The sequence below is a fragment of the Amblyraja radiata genome, chromosome 23 (assembly GCF_010909765.2).
Source record: "Amblyraja radiata isolate CabotCenter1 chromosome 23, sAmbRad1.1.pri, whole genome shotgun sequence".
NCBI classification, from domain to species: Eukaryota; Metazoa; Chordata; class Chondrichthyes; order Rajiformes; family Rajidae; genus Amblyraja; species Amblyraja radiata.
This window is the reverse complement of record NC_045978.1, coordinates 4490270-4506064: the sequence shown is the minus strand read 5'-3', so window position 1 is coordinate 4506064 and position 15795 is coordinate 4490270.

The following is a 15795-nucleotide window of genomic DNA, read 5'->3' as shown; positions in this document are numbered from 1 at the left end:
TGGAGCAGGCAATTGCACGGAGCATTTGATAGGAACACGGACTAAAATGTGTAAATCAGAATCAGAATCAGAATCGGAATCGGAAGAGTACTTTAGTGGTGAATCTGTGGAATTCTCTGCCACAGAAGGTAGTTGAGGCCAGTTCTTTGACTATATTTAAGAGGGAGTTAAAGGGATCGGGGTATGGAGAGAAGGCAGGTACAGGATACTGAGTTGGATGATCAGCCATGATCATATTGAATGGCGGTGCAGGCTCGAAGGGCCAAATGGCCTACTCCTGCACCTATTTTCTATGTTTCTATGTTTATTAGCCAAGTGTGTTTTGCAACATTCGAGGAATTTCATTTGCCAAGTCAGTCATACAAATAAAAAGCAATGGAACGCACAAAATACATTTTAACATAAACATCCACCACAGTGACTCCTCCACATTCCTCACTGTGATGGAAGGCGAAATAAAGTTCAATCTCTTCACTTTGTTCTCCCGTGGTCGGGGGCCTCAAGTCGTCCATTGACGGGACGATCTTGACTCCCGTAGTCGGCGGCGTTTGGGCCCTCCGCATCGGGGCGATCAGCTCCCGCATCGGGGGGGATGTCAGCTCCCCCGCGCCGGCGATCGAACCTTCCACAACGTTGGACCTCCCGACTCGGCCTCTCCCGAGACTGCCAGCTCTTGATGGTAAGTCCGCAGGCTGCGGTTGGAGCGATCCCAGGCAAGGGATCAGCTCCGATGTTAAGTCCGCGTCCCGCCGTGGGGCTCACAACAAGCAAGCAGAAGTTGCAGATGGAGACTAATTTTATGCGAGATGGACTCAAAATGCTGCAGTAACTCAGCGGGACAGGCAGCATCTCTGGAGAGAAGGAATGGGTGACGTTTTGGGTCGAAAACCCCTTCTCCAGCCTGAAACATATAACATAGAAACATAGAAACATAGAAATTTGGTGCAGGAGTAGGCCATTCGGCCCTTCGAGCCTGCACCGCCATTCAATATGATCATGGCTGATCATCCAACTCAGTATCCCATACCTGCCTTCTCTCCATACCCTCTGATCCCCTTAGCCACAAGGGCCACATCTAACTCCCTCTTAAATATAGCCAATGAACTGGCCTCGACTACCCTCTGTGGCAGGGAGTTCCAGAGATTCACCACTCTCTGTGTGAAAAAAGTTCTTCTCATCTCGGTTTTAAAGGATTTCACCCTTATCCTTAAGCTGTGACCCCTTGTCCTGGACTTCCCCAATATAAGATTATTAAGGGTTTGGAAACGCTAGAGGCAGGAAACATGTTCCCGATGTTGGGAGAGTCCAGAACCAGGGGCCACAGTTTAAGAATAAGGGATAGGCCATAGTGTAACTCCAGCACTATGTCTCTATCTATGGGGTGGAGCGGTGAATGGGACAGCACCCTCGCTTATGGAAGGACCATTCTGATGCCTGGTAACAGTGGGGAAGAAGCTGTTCCTGAGGTATGTGGGTACGTTATACACACAGGTAAACACTCAGCCTGTTATGCACGGTGATCAGTAAAATTAATGGTATCTTGCTCTGATTTTTTTAGATTAGTTTAGAGATACAGCGCGGGAAACAGACCCTTTGGGCCCACCGAGCCCACGCCGACCAGCGTTCCCCGCACATTTACATCCGCAAAGCAACCAGCATTGCGGAGGACCCCACCCACCCCTCGCACAAACTTTTCTCCCCCCCATCTGGCAGAAGGTACCAAAGTATACGGTCCCTCACATCCAGACTATGCAACAGCTTCTTCCCCCAGGCCATCCGACTCCCCAACACTCAGGGACTGATCTGAAAGTGCAAGGGCCGCAACAAGGTAGGTTGGGAGATTGTGTGACCTAAGCAATACGTATGTCACCGTGCAGTCCACAAGTGACCATAAAGCACCATTGGTGAAGAAAAAACTGCAGATGCTGGAAAAATCGAAGGTAGACAAGAATGCTGGAGAAATTCAGCGGGTGAGGCAGCATCTATGGAGCGAAGGATTTCGGGTTGAGACCCTTCTTCAGACTAAAGCACTATTGAACGATTAATACATCAGTACCGATCTTGTCCCCATTTAATGATGGTGGACAGATGATAGTTTCAACTCTACAGTAGTCTCCGGCCAATGTGGCTCAAAATACAGGTCACACACAGCGGGGTGACAGCATTAGTACTAATGTCCTTTGGCATTCTTTCCACAAATGTATACTGACGCGTGGAAAAGTTCAAAAGAACTTGAGGTAGCAGCTCCACCGCTGTGCTGGATGTCAGTAAACATTTGTGCAGAGATGTACAGCTGGTAGAGCCACTGACTCACAGCGCCAGAGACCCCGGTTCGATCCTGACCTCAGATGCTGTCTTCGTGGAGTTCGCACTTTCTCTCTGTGACCGAGTGGGTTTCCTCTGGGTGCGTCAGTCTCCTTCCACATCCCAAAGACATGAGGGCGGGCACAGTGGGGCAGCGGTAGAGTTGCTGCCTTGCAGCGCCAGAGACCCAGGTCCGACCCTGACCACAGCTGCTGTCCTTATGGAGATCTCCATGGGACCACGTGGGTTTCCTCCGGGTGCTCCGGTTTCCTCCCACACTCTGAAGATGTGCAGGTTTGCAGGATAATTGGCTTCTGTAAATGATCCCTAGTGTACACGATAGAACTAGTTTATGGGGATCGATGGTCGGCTCGGAGTCGGTGGCCTGAATGGCCTGTTTCCACGCTGTATCTCTAATCTAAACTTGTAAATTGCCACTATTGTGTAGGGAGTGGATGTGAAAGTGGGATACCATAGAACTAGTGTGAAGGGGTGATCGATGGTCGGCATGGAGTCGGTGGGCAGAAGGGCCTGTTTCCGCGCTCTATTTCTAAAGTCTAAAGTCACTTGAGTTTGCATTAGTTTTGAATTGCTTTCAATGTTCCCTCGATATCCCAACAACAAATTCCTTGTGCCTGCAACGTGTTGTTGTGCTCCGTCCCACATCCTTCAGCTTCTCTATATCTCTCAGTCACGGCTGCTGAGGTTCAGCTCAACACATTCCCGCTACGAGGCTTGGCGGGGTGATGTTTGCAGATCCTGTGTTTGCTTGGCTGCTGCCTGCATTTCAATACCAAATGCCTGCTTGAGATTCAGTCGCATCTTCCTGAGCAACCTCCTTTGAGCTTACATCCTCAATTCAACAGCTACGCCATCCAGCAACTTGATTTGAAACACTGTGAACCATATTTGTAGCGTTCGACAATCTGTTTGAAATCTGTCACGCATGGCGCAGTGGTTGCATCTGTGTGTGTCGCCTCCACATGTTACACTTGTGCCGCTGAATTATGGAACTGTGATTGATGGCTTTGATAGATTGATTGACACTTTATAATCCCAGGAGACATTGATGCTGACTACCCAGCATCACCAACTCTCCGAATGCCACGCCTCCTGGTTTGTCCGGAGCCAGCAAGACTTAAGGGGCCTGTCCCACTTTCACAACCTAATTCACAACCTTTTTTACTCGTGGACATTTTTCATCAGGCTAGAAAAAACGCCCCGACCTACTTGATGCCACGAGTACCTACGACTAGCGTCACGACCTCCTACGACCTACCTACGACCTCGTGACGACCATGCTGCGAGTTTGAGTCAAAGGCAACATTTCGACTTGAGTAGAACAAGAGGGCACGGTGGCGCAGCGGTAGAGTTGCTGCCTTACAGCGCCCGAGACCCGGGCTCAATCCTGACTACGGGTGCTGTATGTATGTAGTTTGCACGTCCTCCCCGTGACCACATGGGTTTTCTCCAGGTGCTCTGGTTCCCTCCCACATTCCAAAGACGTACAGGTTTGTAGGTCTGAAGAAGGGGTCTCGACCCGAGATGTCACCCATTTAAAAATCCTCGCAACCTGAGTCCTTTAGCCATTATTATCTTCTTTTGAAAATGGGCAACTTTGCTTAACTGAATTGGGTTACAGGCTGAGAAAGGGTCTCGACCCGAAACGTCACCCATTCCTTCGCTCCAGAGATGCTGCCCGTCCCGCTGAGTTACTCCAGCATTTTGTGTCTACCTTCGATTTAAACCCAGCATCTGCAGTTCTTTCCTACACAGGTTTGTAGGTTAATTGGCCTCGGAAAAATTGTACATTTTTCCTTGTGTGCAGGATAAAGCTAGTGTATGGGGTGTTCAATGATCGGCGCACACTCCGTGGGCCGCAAGGCTTGTTTCCACGCTGTATCTCTAAACTAAAGGAACTGCAGATGCCAGTTTACTAAAATATACAGGAGCACAAAGTAACTCAGTGGGTTCGGCAGCCCAGGCTGAAGTGGGGCACGGCCCAAAATGTCATCTATCCATTGTTCTCCAGAGATGTTGCCTGAACCAATGAGTTACTCCAGCAATTTGGGTCTGATTTTTGTCACAGTGGCCCTAACACCACAAGCTGAGAGTAAAATGGGCAACTTTTCTTTGACAAAGTTATTCACAGAGAAAAGATGTTTCTTCCTTACTACATACATATTCAATCTACAACCTAGTCGAACTATAGGTTACAAATGGCAGTGAGTACAAGGGTCAGGAAGTCATATTCTTCTTAGGCCCCCTTCGGTAATGTCTGACAGGGTGCTATTCCCTATATGGAGGACGCCTGTGCGTGACTTTGTTTAACGTGGGGAGACTGGTGCACAGACAGCCACCCCACGGTCCTTGACAGATCTGGGTCAGGATCCAGTGGCATGGAGTCCAAGACGACCGGAGACCCTTTTCTGCCGCAGCCTTCATCCGCCTTCCCAGCCGTTGTGACGCTCCACTAAGGTCAGCCATCGTCCTCCGCCTGTTCCACCGTTGAGGTCTTGGTTGGATTGCTCTTTGTCAGGGACCTCCCCCTCGACCTTACCGCCATGGGTGGCCCTACCAGGAACGTAGCTTCAGACGGCATCGCTCTCAGGATCTCAGGTCCACACAAGCTTCTCCACCAAGACAAGGTGACAATCCTCGGAGAAGAAGTCATATTAATTAAGTCTTAATTTATTGTTTTTAAGCCTTTTCTCAAGAGTTTTTATTTTACATTTGAGGCAATTTATCTGCAATGTATAATCATTGTTTGAGTGGCTGTTCCTCGTAGGTTTAGGTTCAATTTGATTTATGTCACGTGTACCAAGGTACAGCGAAAGGTTTGTCTTGCATTCTATCCAATCAGATCAGATACATAAACACGCTCAAGTCAAACTCAAGTACAATAGGTGGAGCAAAGGGGAAGATACAGAGTGCAGAATATAGTTCTCAGCATTGTAGCGCATCAGTTCCAGAGACAAAGTCCAATGTCAACAATGGGGTCGAGGTGAATGGGACAGTACCCTAGCTTATGGAAGGACCGTTCAGAAGCCTGATAACAGAGGGGAAGAAGCTGCTCCTGAGTCTGGTGGTGCATGTTTTCAAGCTTCTGTATCTCCTGTATCATACCAGTTCCATCGACCGACAAATTTAGGGCCAGCACGGTGGCTCAGCGGTAGAGTTGCTGCCTTACAGCGCCAGAGATCTGGGTTCAATCCTCACTACGGATGCTGTCTGTATGGAGTTTGTACATTCTCCCCGTGACCTGCGTGGGTTTTCTCGTAGATCTTCTGCTTTCCTTCCACAATCCAAAGATGTACAGGATGCAGATTAATTGGCTTGGTATAAATGTAAATTGTCCCTAGTCAATAGACCTGTTATAATTGACAATAGACAATAGACAATAGGTGCAGGAGTAGGCCCATCGAGCCAGCACCACCATTCAATGTGATCATGGCTGATCATCCCCAATCAGTACCCCGTCCCTGCCTTATCCCCATGTCCCCTGACTCCGCTATATTTAAGAGCCCTATCTAGCTCTCTCTTCAAAGTATCCAGAGAACCGGCCTCCACCGCCATCTGAGGCAGAGAATTCCACAGACTCACCACTCTCTGTGAGAAAAAGTGTTTTCTCGTCACTGTTCTAAATGGCTTACCCCTTATTCTTAAACGGTGCCCCCTGGTTCTGGACTCCCCCAACATCGGGAACATGTTTCCTGCCTCTAGCGAGTCCAAACCCTTAACAATCTTATATGTTTCAATAAGATGCCCTCTCATCCTTCTAAACTCCAGAGTGTACAAGCCCAAGCCGCTCCATTCTCTCAGCATATGACAGTCCCGCCATCCCGGGAATTAACCTTGTGTGGAGTATAGTGTTAGTGTGTGAGGATCGCTGGTCAGTGCGGACTTGATGGGCCGAAGGGCTTGATTACGAGCAGTATCTCTAAACTTAACTAAACTAAATTGGATGAAGAAATTTTGAAAAAAAAGTGTGATGAAACCACTAAAGCTGCATAATTAAATAGTTTATTTATTGGATGCACAAATGGTTTATTATCCAAAAATATGTATTTTAAATTCTAGTTTAATTTAAGTTTATTTAAACATTTTGTTTTGTAAATGATCCATTGGGGATAAAACTGTGAATCTGGATTTTGCAGTGTTTTTGGGCTAATTCTGAATATTAACATCATTTTCTGGTCCTAATCTGCATCCTTTCCCAATTTAACGGGTGCAAAGAACAAGTACTGCACTGTCACGAGTTGTATTGTTCTTAATCTTTGCTGGGGAACATGAAATATTGTAAGCTTCTTACCCCAGAGTGAAGAGCGAGGGTGTATAACGCACACTGACACACTCTGACCTCTGTGGTGTAGCTGTGAGCCCATGGGGACAGAGGGAAGCACAATACACCTGGCACCATGGCCAATCTCATTTTGTTCCATTCTCTGTCGCTCTTCCAAAAAGTGAGGCTGTTTCCCACAACATGCACCATTTTAATCCCACACCGCCGACTGTATCCTCTGTATTACCGTCACATTGATTGTGGGCGGCACGGTGGCGCAGCGGTAGAGTTGCTGCCTTACAACGCGAGACCCGGGTTCGATCCTGACTATGGACGCTGTCTGTGCGGTGTTTGTCCGTTCTCCCTGTGACCGCATTGTTCTTCTCCGGGCGCTCCGGTTTACTCCCACCCTCCAAAGATGTCTGGGTTTATCGATTTTTTGCCTTCTATTAATAGTAAATTGTCCCTAGTGTGTTGGATACTGCTAGTGTACGGGGTGGTTGCTGATTGGCGTGGACACGGTGGGCCACAGGGCCCATGGTCGCAGGTCGGCGTGGACTCGGTGGGCCACAGGGCCCATGGTCGCTGATCGGCGTGGACTCGGTGGGCCACAGGGCCCATTTCCATGCCGTATCTCTAAAGTCTAATATCGTTAAAATATCACATTTTAAGAAGCTAAATGTATCTTACAGTCTTTGGGAAAAGTTAGCCAAATGTATTCAGTTGAAAGATCTATATTGCTTCTATTTCACAGAATAACAACTTTACCACAAACAAATGTAAACATTAAAATGAATTGTTCTTTAGGAGTATCACAGCGGTATAGTTACTGCCTCACTGCGCCAGAGATCCGGGTTCGATCCTGACTACGGGTGCTGGCTGTACGGAGTTTGTCCGTTCTCCCTGTGACCTGCGTGGGTTTTCTCAGAGATCTTCGGTTTCCCCCCACACTCCAAAGACGTGCAGGTTTGCAGGTTAATTGGCTTGGTCTAAAATTAAATTGTCCCTAGTGTGTGTAGGATAGTGTTAGTGTGCGGTGGTCGCTAGTCGGTGCAGGCTCGGTGGGCCGAAGGGCCTGTTTCCACACTATATCTCTGAACGAAACTAAACTTGCCTTAGTTCTTTACATTACGTTAAATGTTTCAATATTGGATTTCCTGGTTATTTGCAGTGAATAATTAATTGATTTTTTATTTATTAATATTCTATAATATCAATTAGAAATATCAATTTCTGCTATAATACCACAGTATTCATTACACTAATAATAAATGGTATGACATTAAAATGGACACATTCAGCCTATTGTATGAAAATTGACCATGCAGAAGGTCCTCCTGTATCAATGATCAGTTGAGTTTATTGTCATTTGTACCGAGGTACAGTGAAGAGCTTTTACATAGAAACATAGAAACATAGACAATAGGTGCAGGAGTAGGCCATTCGGCCCTTCGAGCCTGCACCGCCATTCAATATGATCATGGCTGATCATCCAACTCAGTATCCTGTACCTGCCTTCTCTCCATACCCCCTGATCCCTTTAGCCACAAGGGCCACATCTAACTCCCTCTTAAATATAGCCAATGAACTGGCCTCAACTACTTTCTGTGGCAGAGAATTCCACAGATTCACCACTCTCTGTGTGAAAAAAATAATTTTCATCTCGATCCTAAAAGGCTTTCCCCCTTATCCTTAAACTGTGACCCCTTGTTCTGGACTTCCCCAACATCGGGAACAATCTTCTTGTTGCGCGCTAACCAGTCAGCGGAAAGACAATACATGATTACAATCGAGCCATTCACAGTGTATAGATACATGATATGGGAACAAATTTACTTGTGGAAATTTTTTTTTTTTAAAGGATTAATTGAAGAAAAAGAGTGATGTCTTTACAATCTTATTTTTGTAATGTTATTTATGCATCCACGGCCGCGAGAGTTAATGGATCAGGTGACGGCAGCGAATGCGGAGCTAACAGAGAACAAAGGTTTGTCCAACTGAGAACTCTAATGGTTTCTGCATTTCCTGCGAGCAGATAAAGACCCATAATGTGTGCGTGCCTTTGCCATCTGCTTTGGTGCTTGTCAGCCTTATGGCTCTACAATCTGTAAATGGTCAGGAGTCAGTGAGTTCAGCCCAGAGGACTCTGTGTAGAGTCAAGATGGCAGATGGCACCAACGTCGCCCTGGCCTTATGGACAAGATCATCATCACCTTCAGCCGACCAAAAAATCTGGGTTGCTTTACGGAAATTCTTACCAAAGCATCTAACGTGCATCAAGTGTTTGCGAAGCCTTGCCCGCTGCAGTGACTGCCTGCTCCACGTCTTCCGCGAATTTGCAAATCTAACGTTGCTGCCTTTGCCAGAATGCAAAACGCATGCCCTTCCTGAGGCGTGCTGGCAACAAGATCTCCTTAATATGGAACTTGCTGGCAGGCGTGTGAGCAATCCGGAGCACGGGCTGTGGCGTGATTGAGAGAAGCACGCGTGTACTCGAACCGTAATTTGGAGGACTGAAGGGCGAGTCCCCAGAAGTTATTATCTTCTCACACTTATCTGTGGGAAATACAAACAAACAATAACACATTGTATTTATGCCGCCCAATTTTCAGAGGGGCGTTACGGTGGCCCAGCGGTAGAGTTGCTGCCTTACAGTATCAGAGACCGAGGTTCAAGTAACAAGTAACAAGTAACAAGTAGCCTTTATTGTCATTCAGACCTTGCAGTTCGATCCTGACTTTGGGTGCTGCCATAGAAACATAGACAATAGGTGCAGGAGTAGGCCATTCGGCCCTTTGAGCCTGCACCGCCATTCAATATGATCATGGCTGATCATCCAACTCAGTATCCCGTACCTGCCTTCTCTCCATACCCCCTGATCCCTTTAACCACAAGGGCCACCTCTAACTCCCTCTTAAATATAGCCAATGAACTGGCCTCAACTACTTTCTGTGGCAGAGAATTCCAGAGATTCACCACTCCCTGTGTGAAAAATGTTTTACTCATCTCAGTCCTAAAAGATTTCCCCTTGAATGTTTGAATGTTCCTGTGCCTCTAAACCTTTCCTATCCACGTAATCCTTCGAGAGATCTAGGAATAACCCTAGAGGCGTCAGGGTGGCGCAGCGGTAGAGTTGCTGCCTTGCAGCACCAGAGACCGGGGCTCGATCCAGACTACGGGTACTTTCTGTGCGGAGTTTGTACGTTCTCCGTGTGACCGCGTGGGTTTCCTCCGGGAACTCAAGTTTCCTCCCACATTCCAAAGACGTGTAGGTTACTCAGCTTCAGTTAAAAAAATAGTAAATTGTCCCTAGTGTGTAGGATAGTGCTAGTGTACGGGGTGATCGCTGGTCGGTGCGGACTCGACAGGGCTGTTTCTGTGCTGTATCATAAAGTCATCACACACAGAAATAATTTAAATTTTATTTTTGGAGTATTAAATAAAAATTTAAAAAGAATGTCGTGGAATATAATCCACTATGTCTGCTTTAAATGTAACGATGAAAATTATTACAATAACAAGTCTCCAGATCAAAGTTGTGACCACTGAAACCTCTCTGCTGAAAGTAGGCTAATTAATACCGGTGAAATGACAATAGCAGCTATTTTCCTTCAATATATGTCCTTCATGAATTTTGTGCCTCTCTGATGTGCTAATATGCAAGTTAAGCAAAGACAGGATTCCTTTTGGCCACAATGTACTTCGTAATGGAGGAGATTTCTTTAAATCAAGTCTGATTAATGAGATGTCTATATCCATAGAACGGTAAAGAAAATCAGCGAGACAGACTAACGGATTAGACCCAATGCCATGCAGATACTTCCTCTTGTTTCGCCCAACACCTCCGCACCATCAACCTGATCTCCCTGTGGCTCTGCGCTTCAACTACCCCTCCCATTCCGAATCCGACCTTTCTGCCCTGGGCCTCCTCCATTGCCAGAGTGAGCACCACCGGAAATTGGAGGAGCAGCACTTGGGCAGTCTGCACCCTAGCGGCATAAACATTGAATTCTCCAATTTCCGGTAGCCCTTGCTGTCTCCTCCCCTTCTCAGCTCTCCCTCTGCCCTCTGGTTCCTCCTCTTCCTTTCTTCTTCCCTCCTCCCCCCCCCCCCCCCCCCCCCCCCACTCTGAAGAAGGGTTTCGGCCCGAAACGTTGCCTATTTCCTTCGCTCCATAGATGCTGCCGCACCCGCTGAGTTTCTCCAGCACTTTTGTCTACCTTCGATTTTCCAGCATCTGCAGTTCCTTCTTGAACAATACATCCTCTTTATTCCAATCCTTACCCCTTATTGTGCCTGTTATTGGTGGGGGTGTTCGTTCAAGGATTGGGGCAAACACTACTGAGTATGACACTATTGAAATGCATAGACACTGGGAAGGTATAAAGAGTTTTTGCACTGTATTTGTTTTGTTTAAGAATAAGGGGTAAGCCATTTAGAACAGAGACAAGAGAACGTTTCCTCACACTGAGAGTGGTGAGTCTGTGGAATTCTCTGCCTCAGGGGGCGGTGGAGGCCGGTTCTCTGGATACTTTCAAGAGAGAGCTAGATAGGGCTCTTAAAAATAGCAGAGTCAGGGGATACGGGGAGAAGGCAGGTACGGGGTACTGATTGGGGATGATCAGCCATGATCACATTGAGTGGCGGTGCTGGCTCAAAGGGCCGAATGGCCTACTCCTGCACCTATTGTCTATTGTCTATATTTTTTATTTTGAATACATTTGACTTTTGGGGGAACAAAAGATGTTACAATACGTTTAAGAAACAATTAGGCAGGTACACGGATAAGACCGGTTTAGAAGGATATGGGCCAAACGCAGGCAAGTGGGACTAGTGCAGATGGGCTGAAGGGCCTGTTTCCACGCTGTAAGACTCTATGAGTCGAACAGCTGAACAAGACAGCGAACAAAGAGGGTGACCAGAATGCTGCCTAGGTTACGGGGCATTAGCTACAAGGAGAGGCTGGTCAGACTTGGATTGTTTTCTCTGCAGCCTCAGAGGTTGAGGGGAGACCTGACAGAGGTACATAAAATCACGCGAGGCAGAGATAGGTAGAAGGTCAGAATCTTTCTCCCAAGGTGTAAAATTTCAAGAACTAGAAGGCTCCGCATTCACAGGCTGGGCTCTGGCGGAGGGAGCCCCCATCTCCACACGCTGGCATTGAAACGCCCAACTCCAGTACCAAGTCTGTTGAGCTTCACTCATGCTCCTCTGGGGAGCTCAGACCCTGGACAGCTTTTATCTGGTGAAGAGAGATGTAGCTGTGTAATGGAGATGAGGTTGCCTTCCACTCCTGTGACCACTTGGTGGCTATCCAGTGTGCTTTTGATGTAAACCACCATCTGCAGTTCCTTCCTACACGGCTTATCATGGCATGGTGCACAGCACAGCCATTGTGGGCCGAAGGGCCTTTTCCAGCGCTGTACTGTTCCCTATCCACCTCCCCGAGTTACTCCAGCACTTTGTATCTCAATTGGTTGAGATCCCTTTCAGTTTTCTTACAGGGCTCGTACTTGGCAGCATGTCATTCAGTCACTTTAAAATAATGTTATACATTTGGCAGCGTGCAGACCCAATGGCATCTGTGCAGCTACACCACATACGAGGGATTGCCAGCAGCAATGTGAACATGCTTGCTTCATCTCCGACCCACAAATGACCCTCCGAGCACAAATGTTAGGGCAAGCTGGTGTCCTGGACACAATACCTCACTTGCTTCACTGTCTCCTCATTTACTGTGTAGGAAGAAACTGCAGGTGCTGCTTTAAACCGAAGGCAGACACAAAAATCTAACAATGGCCTGTTTCATTTATCATCATTGCGTATCTTTCATTCATTTGTTCTATATCGCTCTACATCACTGTCTATATCTCTCGTTTCCCTTTACCCCTGAAGCTGAAGAAGGGACTCGACACAAAAAGCTGGAGGAACTCAGCAGGACGGGCAGCATCTCTGGAGAGAAGGAATGGGTGACGTTTCGGGTCGAGACCCTTCTTCTGAAGAAGGGTCTTGACCCGAAACGTCACCCATTTATTCTTTCCAGAGATGCTGCCCGATCCGTTGACTTTGTGTCTATCCCCCCCCCCTCCATGACTGCTCATCAGTCGATGAGTAGGAAAATGAGAACACCAGTCGGCAGTTCCCAAATGTAAACAGCAGTCAGGAAATGGCTGACTTTATTAGTATGGTTTAGTTTAGAGATACAGCGTGGAAACAGGCCCTTCGGCCCACCATGTGGAAAAGCACGGGTTTAAAATCAAAGATAGACACAAAATACTGGAGTAACTCAGTGGGACAGGCAGCATCTCTAGAGAGAAGGGATGGGTGATGTTTCAGGTCGAGTCCCTTCATCAGACTGCCCATCGTCTTCAGTCCACCGTGTCCGCGCCGACCAGCGATCACGCCGCACACTAACACTATCCTACACACACACGAGGGACAATTTAAGTTATTACCAAAGCCAAATAACCTACAAGCCTGTGCGTCTTTGGAGTGTGGGAGGAAACCGCAGCAGCTGGTGAAAATCTATGCGGTCACAGGGAGAACGTGCAAACTCCATACAGACAGCACCCATAGTCGTGATCAAACCTGATCAGGCAACAACTCTATCACTGTGCCACCGTGCTGTATTAAACAATTGAGTTTATTATTCTTGTCATGTGTACCGAGGTACAGTGAAAAGCCTTTGATGGTGTGCTATCTAGAGAATACAAACTGAACATGAAAACATTCAAGCCTTCAACATTTTATAAAGATGTAAAACAAAGGGTAGTTCTAGCGTAAGGGGTTGGAATGGACACAGTGGGCTTAGGGGCCTGTTTCCACACTGTATCTCCAAAGTCATCACACACAGAAATAATTAAAGCTACTGTTTTATTTTAGAATTTTAAATAACATTAAAACAAGAATGTCAAGTTGAATATTATTCATTATAACTGCACTAAATGTAATGATGAGAATTAGTTGGGGTGGACTCGGTGGGCCGAAGGGCCTGTTTCGACGCTGTATCTCTAAAGTCATAGAGTGATGGAAACAGGTCCCTCGGCCCTACATGCCCACACCGACCAACTACACTACACTGTCTGTATGGAGTTTGTACGCTCTCCCCGTGACCTGCGTGGGTTTTCTCCGAGATCTTCGGTTTCCTCCCACACTCCAAAGACGTACAGGTTTGTAGGTTGATTGGCTTGGTTATAAATGTAAAATTGACCCTAGTGTGTGTAGGTTAGTGACGATGTGCGGGGATCGCTAGGCCAGCACGGACTCGGCGGGCCGAAGGGCCTGATTCTGCGCTTTATCTCCAAACTAAACTAAGACTGTCCTGGAATCTACAAGCTCAGAGATAAGGCAAATCCTCTGATGAAGCATTTTAAAATCTAGTATTAAAATAGATCTACTTTCAGGGTCATTACTTGGAGTACTGTGTCAATCTGATTATTTATACTGTCATATAAAAAATTACTCAGCAGGACAGTCCATTTGCACAACCTCCCCATTGCAAATAGACTAGTCCATTTGCTACATTATAAAGAGTTATTTATTTAATAAATAAGTATTAGACAATAGACAACAGGTGCAAGAGTAGGCCATTCGGCCCTTCGAGCCAGCACCGCCATTCAATGTGATCATGGCTGATCATCCCCAATCAGTACCCCGTTCCTGCCTTCTCCCCATATCCCCTGACTCCGCTATCTTTAAGAGCCCCATCTAGCTCTCTCTTGAAAGTATCCAGACAACCGGCCTCCACCGCCCACTGAGGCAGAGAATTCCACAGACTACTGTGTTGATTTTGGGCGTCACGGTGGCGCAGCGGTAGAGTTGCTGCCTTACAGCGGCAGAGTCCCGTGTTCGATCCCCACTACGGGTGCTGTCTGTACGGAGTTTGTACGTAAGCGGTGGGAATTCTCTGGGATCTTCAGTTTCCTCCCACACTCCAAAGACGTACAGGTTTGCAGGTTAATTGGCTTTGGTGTAAATGTAAAATTATCCCTAGGATAGTGTTAATGTGCGGGGGATCGCTGGTGGGTGCGGACTCGGTGGGCCGAAGGGCCCGTTTCCGCGCTGTATCTCTAAAACTACAAAACTAAAACTAAACTAAACAAAATCTAGTAGCTTGTTCCATATTCCACATCCTCCGTGTGAAAAAGTTGCCCCTTGGATTCCAATCAAGTTGTCCATTGAATGTCAAAGATGTTCCTTTGGGAAGGAGATGAGAAGGAATTTCTTTAGTCAGAGGGTGGTGAATCTGTGGAATTCTTTGCCACAGAAGGCTGTGGAGGCCGAGTCAATGGATATTTTTTTAAAGCAGAGATGGATAGATTGTGATTAGTACAGGTGTCAGGGGTTATGGGGAGAAGGCAGGAGAATGGGGTTAGGAGGGAGAGATAGATCAGCCATGATTGAATGGTGGAGTAGACTTGATGGGCCTCACTCTGCTCCTATTACTTATGACCTTATGATTAGACGGCACAGGTTTAAGGTGAGAGGGGCAAAGTCTAAAGAAGATGTTCGGGGAATGATTTACACAGAGAGTGGTGGAGACTGAGAACGCACTGCCAGGGGTGGGGGTGGAGGTGCATTTAAGAGGATAGGCACGTGGATTTGCAGGGAATTAGGGTATATAGACCATGTGCAGGTAGAGGAGATTAATTTAACTTGCCATTATGTTCGGCACGGACATTGTGGGCCGAAGGGCCTGTTCCTGTGCTGTAAAGTTCTATATTCTATGTTCCTATTAAATCGTTATGATGTCATGTTTAATTACATAGTTGCGTGTTAATAGATCTTAGGATATATAACATCTTATTAAATGATATGGAATTTTATTAAACTCTATTAAAATAATTAATTGATAACTTACTTTAGTTCACTCAGTGTTTAAGAAAGAACTGCAGATGCTGGAAAAATCGCTGGAGAAACTCAGCGGGTGAAGGGCCTGTCCCACGAGCATGCGACTCCATGCGGCAAGCGCGACCTAACCAGAAGCGGGGGCTGCGCGGAGGTCGAGTGAGTGACATGAAGTGCGAGCGAAGTCCGCGGGAAGTTCGCGCGTGACGTACAGCGTCGAGGCGGCTGTGGGCCGGCAGGCCGTTGCCGCGCGGAATTTTTGAACACGGTCAGTTTTTCGGAGCCCAACGTGATGTCGGGACCAGCTCCGCACAACTCCATACTGCTCCGGCCCCGTGAGGCCGTACAGCTCAAGCGACCAC